Source organism: Cricetulus griseus, chromosome 3 (genome assembly GCF_003668045.3).
Source record: "Cricetulus griseus strain 17A/GY chromosome 3, alternate assembly CriGri-PICRH-1.0, whole genome shotgun sequence".
Taxonomy (NCBI): Eukaryota; Metazoa; Chordata; class Mammalia; order Rodentia; family Cricetidae; genus Cricetulus; species Cricetulus griseus.
In genome coordinates, this window is record NC_048596.1 from 28,432,735 (window position 1) to 28,447,259 (window position 14,525).

At 41.1% G+C, this 14,525-nt stretch overlaps 1 protein-coding gene across 1 annotated transcript in view; it reads left to right on the forward strand.

Moving 5' to 3' along the window:
- LOC100759343 (renalase) overlaps nt 1–14,525 on the forward strand; it is a 273,231-nt gene that overhangs the window by 252,901 nt on the left and 5,805 nt on the right. The window contains exon 7 of the transcript XR_003483509.2: nt 1,980–2,075. The gene's annotated coding sequence lies outside the window, so the exon portion shown is untranslated. The remainder of the gene's footprint in view (nt 1–1,979; nt 2,076–14,525) is intronic.

Genomic DNA, 14,525 nt, shown 5'->3' on the forward strand with positions numbered 1-14,525 from the left:
TCTTCCCATGACCCATTTCTAGCACTGGTACCACTCGGCTTCCAGATGAGCATGGTAATTAGAGCTGGCTGAAACCATCATTGGGGTACAGTCCACACCACGTGATCTTCTTACTGTTCCTTCATTTTAGAGAGCTAACACTAATCCTGGCATGATATGTATAGGAGTTTGATGTTGAATAAAATCTCCGTAAGTACCTGCTAAGTAATTTATACTCCTCTCAGTTCTGCTTCCATCGGCTGGTTTATCACCTTCTGGTGAGGAGGGGGAACAGCGGGGGCACTTGCTGTGGGAATAGCTGTATCCTAATGACCTAATGATACTGATGGCCATCCAGTGGTCCTCGTTTCACCTCTAACCCATCTGTCCTTCTGTTCATGTTTCTCTTTGTCCGTTTGCCCCCTGCCCCCGGCTTCATTCTATTCTCATTCTATTCTCTTCCCTTTCTTCCATCTCTTCCAGTCATTCCTCCTGCTCCTTCCTGATAATTAATTTCCATGTGTAAATCTGATCCCACTGTGACCCACAGTATATGAGCTTCCTTGTTTCTGTATGTCAGGATTTTGTGGTGATCGTTAGTCTTGTTTGTAATTTTTTAAAAATATTTAATGTTTATTATTCCACAACTCTAGTTCTGATTTCCAAATGCAAAAAAAAAATGATGAACTTATGGGAACAGAGAGCAGAATTGTGCCTATCAGGCTTCAATGTGGGTCTTTTAACAATGGGGAAATGATTGGTTTAAGGATATAAAACTGCAGTTGGACAAGAGGCATGGACTCTGTGAAGTCTTGAGGTCTACTGAGAGCATGATAATTATGGCTGATAACAATATGCTGTATTTTAAAAGTTGTGAGATAGTATACTGTAAGTGTTCTCAAAACAAAAATGATGAATATAATCATCTGACTGTAGCTTCACTGATCTCAGTGCTAATGACCATAGGGAAAAAATTGTGTAATTTTTTACCCTAGTTTACTTTTCCTGTCCCATATCTTCAGAAGCATAGTGCCAGGTCTATCATGGATGCTTGTGATACAATAGTAGTCCCACCCTAAGAGTCAGTCTGGGGAAAGCAAAACCCAGATGCAGGATTCAGAGCAAAGGCAAAAGTGCTTTCCATTAGTCAGTTTTCTGGTGCTATCTGAAATACCTGAGGCTGGATGCTGTATACAGAAAAGCAATTTCTTCTGTCTTTATCTATGGAAGCTGGTTATCAATGGCAGTGAAGCCTTTGGCGTAGGGAAGGGCAGTAACATGAGTAAAAGACCACATGATAGAAAAGAAGCAGAGTGACCAGGTTTACCTCAGACCCGCACATGGATCCATTCTTCCTTGATCCTATGCTACACAGAAAATTCTTTCAGACAAGCCTATAACGCCCCTGGAGGAAAATCTATGTTGTAATAATTGAAAGGATTTTGTTCCTCACTGTGTGACCTTAAGGCAATTACAAAACCTCACTACACTCATCAATGGTGCATACCTGATGAAGGAGAGGGGCGCCAGGCAGGTCCTCAACTGTCTGAAAGGCTGCAAAGGCCTGTTTCCTCGACATTTACCTGAGATACAGAAAAGCAGATGGTTAGGAGCTGGTACACAAATAGCAAATGTTTTAGGAACTTTTATATTGCTATGATAAAATCTGTTGATCAACTAACAGAAGAGATTGTTTGTGCTAACATTTCCAGAGGGTCAGAGCCCATGATAACAGAGTGGAGGCATAGTGGTTGAAAATGGAAACTGAGGGCTTCCATCTTGAACCACAAGCAGAGAGCAGACAGAGTGAACTAGGATTCGCATGTGGCTTTTGGAACCTGTGGTGGTTTGGATGACATGATCCTCTTGGCTCACATATTTGAATGTCTAATTCCCTGTTGGACTGTCTAGGAAGGATTAGGAGGTGTGTTACTGGGGTGGGCTTTAAAATTTCAAAAGCTCACATGTCCAGTTTTACTCTCTCTGCTTCCATTTTGCAGGTCAAGTGTAAGCTCTTGGCTATTTTTCCAGCACTATAACTCCTGCCTGCCACCATGCTCCCCAGCAGGATGATCCTGGACTCACCTTCTGAAACTGTAAGCAAGCCCCAATCAAATGCTTTCTCATATCAGTTACCCAGGTCATGGTGTCTCTTCACAGCAACTGAACAGTAACTAGGACAAAAACCTCATAGCTGTCCCCCAGTGACAAACTTCCCCCACACCTCCTCACCTGTCCAAACAGCACCACTGAGTATCACATATTCAAAGGCCCAAGACTATGGGGGAAATCTCATACAAACCACCTCAGCAAACCAAGGAGGAATTTAGAAACCCAAAGCTTTCAGTCAGGCTGCATCAAAACCTTCACAAGGGCTGAGAGATGGCTCTGTAGTTAGGAACATTTACTGCCCTTCCACAAGACAATTCTGATTCTCAGCACTCTGGGTGATTCACAACCACCTGTAACCCCAGCCCCAGGGGATCCAACACCATCTTGTGGCCTCTGAGAGCACTGCACACACATACTCAGAACCAGACATTGATATACAGACACAGGTAACTTTTAAATAAAAAATTAAATTTAAAAAAATCATGAGACAGAATGGTAGTCTACCTGAGAGAGCTAAGACTTCCTTCTCTTTTTCTTTTAGGATCTGTGAGTTGACAGCCCAGCTGGGCAAAACAGTGTCAACACAGTCCTCAGAAAGGAACCAAGAAAGGTCAATGAGTGGGGATATTAGAAAATAAGAGTGCTCTCTGCAACAAATAGTCTTTTTTTTCTTATCAAATGCAAAGAACTACACACTTGCATTCTGCTGAAGATTGTCGACTTAATTTAGAACTGAGCCTGAGTATGGAGATGCACTACTCTCTCTAGTATTCATGTTTAAAAGCTTAATTCATGGTGGCTTCATGAATCCACTACTTCCTAGATGTGTGATCTTACACTAAGTTTTTATGTCTTATCCTTTCATATGTAAAATGTGGATACTAACTGTACTGACTTCAGGGTTGTGCTGGGGTTATGATATATGCTATAAAGTCTCTATAGAGAAGACCCTCAATAAGTGTCAGTTGTTATTATTACTACTTTCATTAGTGGTGACTTAGGAAAAGGATCCCCTTTTTGTCCATTACTGTATCCACACCTTGCTAGGACTCAGCTAAGAGCCAATTGAGTATCTGTAGAACCCATTGGGGACTGTATTTGGTAGCATTGTGAAGCTAGCTTCTGGGTGGTTTTTCATAAAAAGAAAAAAATTGGAAAAAAAAGAGACAGGAAGGGGAAAGAGTGGGAGAGAAGCAAGGAAGGGAGAGAAAAGAAAGGAGGAAGGGAGGGGGCAGGAAGGGAGGGAGAAGGAAAATGAAAGAGAGAGGGAAGAGGAGAGGGAGAGGAGGAAGCAAGCCAGCAAGTTATGGTTTGTTTTCTGTGCTGCTTGGCAAACCTTGCAAGGCCTTGTTCTCTAAGCTCACCTAGCCTCCCTACTGTAAACAGATTTTTCTATGGGCTACCAGCTCACAAAAAATAACACAGAGACTTCTTATCAATTATGAAAGCTCAGCCTATAGCTTAGACTTGTCCCTCTAGCTCTTATAACTTAAATTGACCCATTTATATTAATCTGTGTTGTGTCCCGGCCTTATTACCTCTCTTCCCTCTCACACCTCCTGTTTCCTCTCCATGTCCCCTGGCGTCTCTCCCCAGAAGTCCCGCCCAATCTCTCCCTGCCTAGTTAAAGGCCATTTGACTCTTTAGTAAACCAATCACAGTAACACATCTTCACACAGCGTAAAGGAATTTTCCATAGCACCCTACTGATATGAGTCCTCACATACACACTCATTTTTCTAATATTCACTGTCAACAAAACTGTAAGATCCAAAAAAGCAGTGCTCAGCTCACAGGTGCTCGATTAATATCTTTCTATCCAGCGAATGAATGAATTCAACTGAGAGCCATTTCCTCTTCGAATGTGTAAGGGCACCACAAACGCTGTGGCTAAATAAAACACAAAACAAAAGCATGCCTACCATATCCTCAATAAGTGACAACACTACAATGGCTACATGTTCCTCATCAAGTCTCTGCTCAAAGACATTTGGTTTCCGAAAGTCCTTATGTCGTGTAGATTCCCATCATTGGGAGGGGAGGGAAAGCACAAAACTGTTCCACCCCTGAAAAAAATAAATGTATACACTTCCTACCATCCCATGTCACTAGTTCAAGTTTTCTGCAAAAGAAGCAAGAAAATTGAGCAGAAAAATGCACCTGGGTACAAAAACCTGCTGAACCTGCTGTACGATCTATTTGAAAATCTGGGGTCATATATATGATATTTATTTAAAATACAAAAATTGAGTTACTTGAAGAAAGTGGGTAGATGAATTTTAAATTGGGTGATTCTGAACTAGAAATTCCTATACTGTGCCACCTACTACATTAGTATCCTTATAGAATGAGTGCTTCGGTTTTTTTGTTTGTTTGTTTGTTTTTCTGTTTTCCTTTTACTCCTTATGCATTTAGATAGCATAAATAAAATTAAATGGATTTTTGCAAATATAAGGAATCAGGACATCATTCTAATGCAGTAAGCTCCATAGAAACATATTTTTGCATTTTATCTTCACCTTGGAATCGCCACTGTCCAGAATAGCACGTGACATATTAAAGGAATACATCGAAGACATTGAGACATCAGCCATTAGGAAACTACACAGTATTAAGTCATTAAGGGAGGCAGCAAAGATATGGAAAACTGACATTTGAAAGATTTGACAAGAGGGTCTGGAGAGATGGCTCCATCAATAAAGCACTTATCATACAAGGACAAGGACCTAAGTTCAATACCAGCACCCACATACAAAACAGGTACCCCTAATTATTTAACAAATTCCAAGCGGTCAGCCCTATAAACATGCATACACGCAACACTTAATAGGCTCAGCAAGCTGTAGTTATCTGTTTATTCATATGTGTGCATGGATACATAGAGAGATGGAAAATATATAAATCTGTGATTATATAAATTTATATGTGAATGAATATTTAAATATATACATGTATTTATTAAATATGTGAATATGTGTGGATATGTATATATAATAGGCCATGAATGTGATACTTGAGGGGAGTGGGGGATGTGGGAGGAGTCAGAGGGACATGAAGGAGAGGGCAAGTTTGTAAACAGCAGGACACATAAATGAAATTTTAAAAAATAATAATTCCTATGGTCCTAACCCTGAAGTGGCAAAAACAGGAACATCCCTGGGACTTGCTGCTCAATCAGTCTAGACAATTGGTGAGCTCCAGGTTCTATAGAAAATAAGTTAAAGTGATTGAGGGAGAAACTAACATTGCCTTCTTTTTTATTTTCTTTTTGAAAAAAAATTACATTTTATTTGGAGGAGGCAAGTGGGCTCTATAGCATACAAATGACAGGCGGAGGACAACTTCTAGTAGTCAGCTCTCTCCTATCATTTGCGTCTAGAACTCTAACTCAAGTCATCAGGGTGGCAGCAGTGGCCTTTACCTAGCAGGCCATCATATGGGCCCCAAAGTTAACATTCTATTCTCATCATTTGATAAGTTTTCCATATACCCCCCCAAAACTACACTCTTCTGAAACTCAATGGACATATGAGTATTGACAGAGCATCTCATCGTACATCTACAGAAAACAACATTGCCAACATGGATGTGTATGCACAACTGCACACATATGTCAAACACGAATACACACACAAATGACAAGGAACAGATAAGTATTTTAAAAATGAGTCTTACTTGTAAATATATAAGCTTTACAAGTCAAATATCATGTCCGGCTTAGCTGAAATACAACATTAAACCTAGTGTAACTGTCACACATTAGGGCGTTCAGTAAATTCACACATTAGGGCCTTGAGTAAACTTGTGTTGAATGTCCAAATGACTGAAAATGAACACACTTCATTCTTAGAAGCTGCGCTTGCCACTGACTGTTACAAACTGGTTTTGTCTGTATACGCGATATGTGCGCCAGAGTGGCAGGAGGGCAGGGGACGCAGATTCTCTTAGCAGACTTGTGTCAGCAGAGCTCCTTGGTGATGTATTTGCTGCTGAGCTTCATCTAGCAGTGGGTGATACTTTATCTGTCATCGTCTTTCTCTTAAAAAGTCATTCTAAAGGTGGGAACGGTTAGGCCTGGATCGGAACAATTGCCAATTCAGATTTGCACCAGATATTGTAAACACTGTAGCAAGTACACTTACTTACCACTTGGACAAATAAGCAAACCATTTCCTGCAAACTAAATCCTGTTAGAAAATGGGAAATTAGTGAATGGGTTGCAGAGGGTGATCAGTTGAGACAGGTTTAGCCATCCTGGGTGGGCAAATTAAGTACACAGTATAGGAAAGAGCTAAAAGAATCAATATTAATGGTTGAAATTATTAAGGTCTATCTATAATTGTTTCAATAGGTCCTGAGATTATAAAATTTAATTACGTTACTTATAAAACATCATAAAAATTTTAGAAAAGAAGAATCACCTTAGAAAGATAAAAATGATTATAAACTATAGCAAACAAAAGCGAATCGGGGGCATAACAGAAAATCATGGAGAAGTTAGAGAACCCTTTATCAAGGCTCTAAACCTGCATGCCCAAGGTTGAGATGTAGAAAATACTTAGGAGGGACAGATGCTAGAAAGACAAGGCAAAATAGCTATTGGTGTCTATAGAATTAGATTGAGAAAACTCAAGAAATTTCACTTTTAAACTAATGAGAAATGAATAGAGAAGGTGAAATATAAATATTCAACAATCAATGGTTGGTTTTCTCCATGTATAATAAGCAATACAAATGTCTTGCAAACATATTTATGATTTAACATATGATGTTAACAGAAAGCATAATATACAAAGGAATGGACCTAGGAAAGTATATGTGGAATTCACACAAGGACAATTGTTTAGAATTTTACTCAATAGTATTTTGTAAGATTTAAATGGGTGGAAATATGACACATCCCTGGAGAAGAAAAGTGGCAATTAGAGGCTTAAAGTATCTCCTCAATAATTTTAGGTGACACACAATTACAGTGAACTTTTTTTTAGCCCAAAACATAATTCTAAAGTCAATCTAGAATATATTAACAGATTAAGACAACAATAAGGTAATAAGCATGTTGCTTTGGTCTATCAGAAAGACAGGCTAGATACATCAGGCTACAGTTGGATGGAATTGACACAAATCCACAAAAACGTTAGCTCTAATGTAGAATTTCCCTGTGATAAAGGGGGCAGTACAAAACCAATGAGAAACAAAGAACTGTGTAACTAGTTACGTGAAACAAATTTGAAAACTATTTATTTTTTAAAATTGTGATTTTTATTCTAACAACATATTACTTGTGCTGAAAACGGAGAAAAGTGCATTGCAAATCAGCAAGAATAAGGCTCCCCTTCTGCAGAAAAGATAGACTCAATCTATTTCTTTTCCTCTTAGTATCTCATTTAGCTAAACCATTGCAGTAAACATACAGACACACAAATACATAGAAACATGTTTTGTCTCATGAGTAATGACATTGTATACATATGTGTGTATGTCTCTCTGTGTGTTTAAAATCCTGGTCTACATCATGAGTAAACCAAAACATACAAGAAACCACAATGTTAGGCAAGTTTTAGCATATCAATTTGATAACTTTTTTTTAAAAAAAGACGAAATGCTAAAAAGAATTGAAGAAAATACTAGTAGAGGTGGAAGCATTAGCAACAGTGATTCTCAACCTCTGGGTTGTGGCCCCTTTGAGGGTCAAATGACGCTTTCACAGGGGCCACCCAAGACCATTTACATTGTGGTTCACAACAGTAGAAAAATTATAGTTATGAAGTAGCAACAAAAATAATTTTATGGTGGGGGATCACCACAGCATGAGGAACCGTATTAAAGGGTCACAGTATTAGGAAGTTTTCAAATCACTGGTTTACCACGTTTCTGTCTTGAGTTGACAATGTCTGCTTTAAAAGAATGTCTTTTAATTCAAAACTGTTGTACTTTGAGAAATCTTTTGAAAATAAGGATAGCTGTTTGGAGGTGGCAGACGCCTTTAATCCCAGCACTAGGGAGGCAGAGGCAGGCAGATCTCTGAGTTCAAGGCCAGCCTGTTCTATAGACAGAATTCCAAGACAGTTGGACTGTACAAAGAAACCTGTCTCAAAAAAAAAGGAAGGAAGGATAGAGGCAAGCATTTATCTGCAATATAATTAAGAACTGATCGTGACAGGTTAATTGAGAAAAAAAAGAACTGATCATAATAAAGAAAAACCGTAAATGACCTAAACAACACCAATAATAAGAAATAGCTGAATATATCTGGGTAGATCAAAATGACAAAATTTAATGCAGCCATTTTAAAATGCACTTTCAAAACATGTTTATTTCTTATAGTATTAAGAGAAACTCATAATCGACTAATTTATGATCTTCTCTCTAAAAACACAAGGGAGTAGGAGCTCATCCGAAAGTTTGGAGGAAGAAAGAGGGGAGGTGATGTAATTCTATTTCAATGGAAATGTATTTTAAAAACTATAACGTGCTTGTCATATATGGTTCCAATGCTCTGGAAGACAGGATAAAGACTGGAATCAGCAGAAACGGTTTTTTAGGCAGCTACTGGTTTTGGTGAGATCCAGAGCATTCGGGAGGCCATAGACAAGAAAGAAATTTCAGGCAAAGCTTTCCAATGTGAGTGTCAGGTCAGCAGCCAGTGAGGAAAGTCCACTCCAGCTGTGCTTCTATCCCTGGCTGGGCCATGGCATTTAGAGAGCCCAGAGGAGAGGTTGCTGGGTTATGAAATCCAGCTGCCTGTGCAGAAGCTTCGAGACCAAAGCTCTCAAGTCCCTCCATGGCATTCAGAAGCCTGAGGCAAAGTTTCTGCAGGTGAGAATCCCTTGGTCAGACTTTTAAAGATAGTGGGAAGTCTCCATGTGATCATGATATTCAAATGTCTGGAGATAATCGGGCCAGTGTTATAGTGCCAAGGTCAGTGATATGGATGCCAAGGGAGATTGGCTAAAGGAGGAAGACAAGCTCCCTGGAGAATTAGTCTACCCACCATTTACTAACTCAGGCTTTTAGAGCTGGTCTGGGGGCTTCACACTGTAGCCTGAGTGAAAAAGTACACTTTTCTTTAAAAAAAAAAAAAAACACAGAAATGAATGAGAATGTTAAATTTTATCCAGAGGTAACTCTCTGATGGTTCAGAAGTCAAACAATTAGGTGTACAGAAAGACAGGTAAATAAATGGATAGATTTAGAGAGACAGAAGACATAAAAGTAACTAAACTAGAAATTTAGTTTAAAAATAAACAAGAATATCTGTGTTAAGGGAGCCTTAAAAGCCACTGAGGATGGAAGTCTCACTAATGAAATCCACCTCTGGCCCTGGGTAGAAACATGGCGTTCTGATCTCTCCAAGGATTAGAACATTGCACGCTACTGTCTCGTCTCTTAAGAGGTCATTCAAATAGGCCTGTCAATCACCTAGCCAAAAGACTACCCCTGAGGAAGGCTGACTCACCTAAAGTCATGCGGAAGGTAGGAGAGCAATGATTATCCCCTTGACTCGAAAATGTACTTATACCTCTCCCAGAAACCCCACCCTCTGCACGGTCGCTTAAGGAGCTGCCGTCGCATGGCTTTGTTAGGCATGGTCATTTTTCAGCCCCAGCTCAGAAGAACCTGTCCTCTCCTTTTCTATCTTTTGGTTGCAAACCTGGGCTGGTTTTCTCTTGCACCGTGGGCTTTTCTCACTTTGTCTGATGCTAGCGCTGTTGGCTTCCGTGTAGTAGCTGGCTGACCTACACTGTTGAATGTGCTAGCCCTAAGTCAAAAGCCATGGCTTCCCCTCTCCTCTTCCCCACATCCCTCCTCCTAGCTACTGCCAAGATTTACAAACCACCTCTTCCGTAGCTTTCTCTCCAACTCTACGAAACCTGCTCCTGAACCTTCTTCTGAACCTGATTTTAAAACTTTTATCAACAAAACAAACTATCCAGAAAGGGACCCTGGTTTCCCTGGCAACATATGGCATTAAAAGTGGGGCTCACTATAACTTCTGGAAACATTTGTCCTTTTTTAAAATCTCTACAAGTTTAAAATTATAACCCCCCCAAAAAATGTATTTAAAAGATGTACCAAAAGCAACTAGAATTTGCAGGCTACTCAAAATCACTTTTTCGTGGGATCCTATTCAACTAGCAGATAATGAAAATGGTCATAGTTCCTTCCTAGCTTATTGTAGAATAATCTTTTTGTGCACTGTGAATGTGAAGATGTATTGTTAGTATTCAGGCATCTGTACTGGCCTGCCTGTGGGGTCTTGACAAGATACGCCCTCAGCTGCAGCCACTAAGAGTACCACCTGTGCACATTCACTAGGTTATCTTTTTAGAAAGGCCCTGTCGACCTTCCATCCTCTTTCTCTCCCTCTCTCTGTCTGTCCCCCCTCTCCCCCTCTTTCCTCTCTCCTCTCTCCCACTGCTCCTGTCTCTGGAGGCTGGTATCTCTCCTTCTCCTTCCCCCTTTTCATGATCCCTTCTCCTCCCCCCCAAAAAATAAACCCTCTGTTTGAACCCTGTTGTATGGCATCTTTCTCTGGTGTGCTGCTTTTCTGAAATCACAACATGTGTCGCTCTGGTTGAATGAAAAACTTAATGTCCAATAGCTTGACAGGATTTCTAGGCACAGAGGGACAGAGGAAGACTCGAAGCAGGAGCTAGACTCCCTTTTCTAAGCACTAGTGATTTATTAAGGGTTTCTACCTTCAATGTGGTTACATTCCAATTAATTAACATAAAATTCAAATTATTGGAGCCCACAGAAAGTTCATGAAAACCACATTTTAGTAAATGCCCCTAAGGAATAGCTTATACACATCAATGCACTGTTTTTCAAATATGGGCTTTCACCTGTACGTGCTTTGTTATAACTGTTTAGTGAGACAAACTGCTTCTTCATTTTTAATTAAAACAGTGAAGAAAAGCAAGTGAAGATATAGAATCATGACACAGGAAAGAAATGACCATCATTTCACAAAGTTTGTTCCACGCCCTGTATCCCAAATGAACACTAAGGTTCATTTGGAAAGGGGTTGCTTGGGCTGGAGAGATGGCTCAGCCATTAAAGGCTAGGCTCACAACATAGCCTAGAAAGTATGTGTTCCAAGAAAGTAGGTACATAAAATGCATCATGAATCCTGTTCTTCTTCGACCTCATATACAACAGTTTTCCCTTAGCCCAAACAGTAAAATATGAAATACTGGGACAGAGCCTCCTTAGGAGGGACAGGCCTTTTGAAACATGACTCAATGAATACCCTTGATGTAATTCTTCCTCTTTTTCCTCCTGGCCTAAGCTGGGAAGAGCAGTCTCCACAGATGGCCCATGTCTCCAGCAATGCTGCATCACTTTGTTTGCAAGGCATTGTAGAACTCAGTGCACTCTGTTCTAGTACCGCACAGCAGAGGAAGGGTAGTTAGGACTGTTAGAATGTAATTGGCCCCCATAATCCCAAAGGGAGTGGCACTATTAGGAGGTGTGGCCTTATTGAAGTAGGTATAGCCTATTTGGAGGAAGTGTGGATATGAGTTCCCTTTTGTTCAAGCTTCCTTCCCTGGGTGTGACAGTCAGTCCACTTCCTGTTGCCTCCTGATCAAGATGCCTCCAGCACCATGTCTGCCTGCATGCTGCCGTACTCCCCATCATGAAGATAATGAACTGAACCTCTGAACTGTTAGCCTCCACCTCGACAAAATGTTTCCCTTTATAAGAGTTTCCAAGATCATCACATCTTTGCACAGTGAGAGAAACCCTAGCTAAGACAGTAGCACACAGGAACTCCTGAGACCAAATAGCTCCATTTGCTAAGAAAAAAATTTTTTTGCTTATTTTGGTTTGTGGGATACTTTGTTTTGGGTTCTGGTTTTCCTGTAGCCCAGGCTAGTGTGGAACCAGCCAACTCAGACCTTGAACTCCTGGTCCAGCCTCAGCTTTCAGAGTATTGGGATTACAATTACAGGCATATGCCTTTGTGTCCATCTCCTGAGATGCAGAAACAGGTACTTAGGGCATAAGACAGCGTTCTTTTCAGGTCAAAATGCTGGCTGTGTGATTCGGGCTTCTCGTGCCCAATCAAAACCACATGTAACTCATGTGTGACTCAGATGAGAGATTCCAGTTGTCATAAATCAAAATGAAACAGGATAGGGTGAATAAACCCACATGAGACAAACTGAATCCTCCTGGGCACTTGGGGAACCTAAGAGCCTGCTGAGCTGAACAGTGCAGACATGTTCCTGTGGTTAACTTGCATGCTAGCACAGAAGTTCTCTGTCACTGAGAAGAGAAATCCAAAGGCTGCTTCAGCATCAATGATCCCCTGGGTCTTTGAGGACAGTTGCAGGTGAGTCATAACTGGATACATAGAGAGGTACTCTTCAGGCAAAAGATGCTCAGCATCTATCTGATTCACAGCAAAAAAGAGTGGCTCTTGGAGAACTAAAACTGGGAATACTCACACTAAAAACCATCCTTACTAAAGCGATTCCATCCCTGACTCAAGTCTCAGACGTACCACCTGTGAGCCCCACACAGGAATCTGCTCACTAGAGAACAGAGCTAGATATTCCAGCTGAACCCAGATGCTTCCACAGCATTGGAAGCCAAGCCTATTCCATTTCAGGATGAACCACTCAAAGGCTTAATTTTGAGCAGTTGTACTGAAGATGCCCTCTGTCCAGGACAGGCTGCTACACCACATGCCAAAGATAAATAAGAGAGGGAATGATTTTTTCCACGGCCTCGTGGTGACCCCCACAACCTCATAGAGACCCACACTATCTCATAGTGACTCCACATGACCTCATAGTGACTTCCTCCAGGTCAATCTTGCTAGATCTCAGCATATCACACAGCCCACAAGCACCCAAGAGCACCTTATGCATCAACAGCACAGAAGCCACCTCAAGCACAGAGACTGGCTCTGCAAGGGACAGAGGGAAGAACTCCCCAAGAAATGTCTTGTTCAGTCCTCCAAATCGGGGACTTGTGCATTGTGTTTTTAAATAAGAAAACTCCTTCCCAATAAAATCATCCAGAAAGGTACTCCCCATTCACTTGGTAGTTGGGATTGTATATTTCCTGTGCACTGTTGAGATATTAGCATTTGGAAAATGTGGTTTCCCTCCAACAAGGAATGAATGAACTAGAAGCGCACAGGCTTCCCCCTCCATTAAATTCCAGTTATGGGCTCAACTTAGCAAACACTGCAGCAGGCCTGAGCTGAGTTTCCTGAGAATGCTGAGGAGAGACAGTTTACACTGCTCTCAGGGGGTGCCAGCGTGAGTTTCTTTCACAGCAGTCAGAAGCCAGGCCTGAAGGTTAGCTCAGAGGTAAGGACAGTTACCCGGTAACCTGAGTTCTATCCCAGGGACCCACATGGTAAAAGAAGAGGCTAATTCCCACAGATTGTTGTTTGACCTACACACACACACACACACACACACACACACACACACACACACCACTACTTATCCAAGAAAGAGGACTTAAAACAGACCAAACTAACAATTGCACCAAAGTCCACCTTGGTGAACCACAAAGATTTCATTGGCATTGCTAACAAGAGTATAGGTGAGGGGTTCCTTACAGAGGCAGGGATAATGCAGAAACAGCTGCCTCACTGAAGGGCCCACGCCACCACCCATGATGACTCATGGAAACTGCAACCCTGGAGGTCTCTGCAGGGCTTGCAGACAGCTTGACAGCTCTGAGAACTTATTGTGCAGCTGGGATGGTTTCAGTCTCCTTCCCCGTCCATTGCTTCTATGAAGCTGGGGAGGGGTCGTCAAGCATTGTTCATCTTTCGCTTTCTCAGCCATGTGATACTTAGATACTTATTTATTTCCTAAGTGCCATCAGGCACCCCCACCTCCTCCTGCTGGACAGAAAACTTCAAATTGGATGAAACTTCAACACAAGTAGCATCTTTGGTCTTTTCCCCTTTCAAACAGGTACTATCTCTCCTTCAAAGCAAAATGACCTACAAAATTTGATGATATATGTGTTTACAAATGATTTTTAAAATATCTCCACTTCTTAGGGCTTTGAGTGAGGTGAGAAGACATTAAACTTTGCTATAGACAAAAATATCATTATTTAAGTAAGTCTTTTTAATCATAAATTTATCACACGTAGGAGCAGGTCTTCAGATTGAAGTAACACTCCACCTTCAATTTGAGGGCCCTTTAAGCCATGAATAAAGGAACTTCCCAGGTCCTGCTTCCCAACTCCATGACCCTGGTACAGATGGCCCTCAGACATTCATGGCTTCTGTCCTTGGCCCATTGGGCAGCAATCCAAATGGTGTGTCACAATCTCTTATGAGTCCAAAGGCCCCTGTGGTAGTTATGTATTCCCTCTAGGTGTGAAGCAGGCCAAGCCCCAGCTTGACAGTGGGTGTGCAAGATCACCTAGATCTAAATGATGTCGCTGTC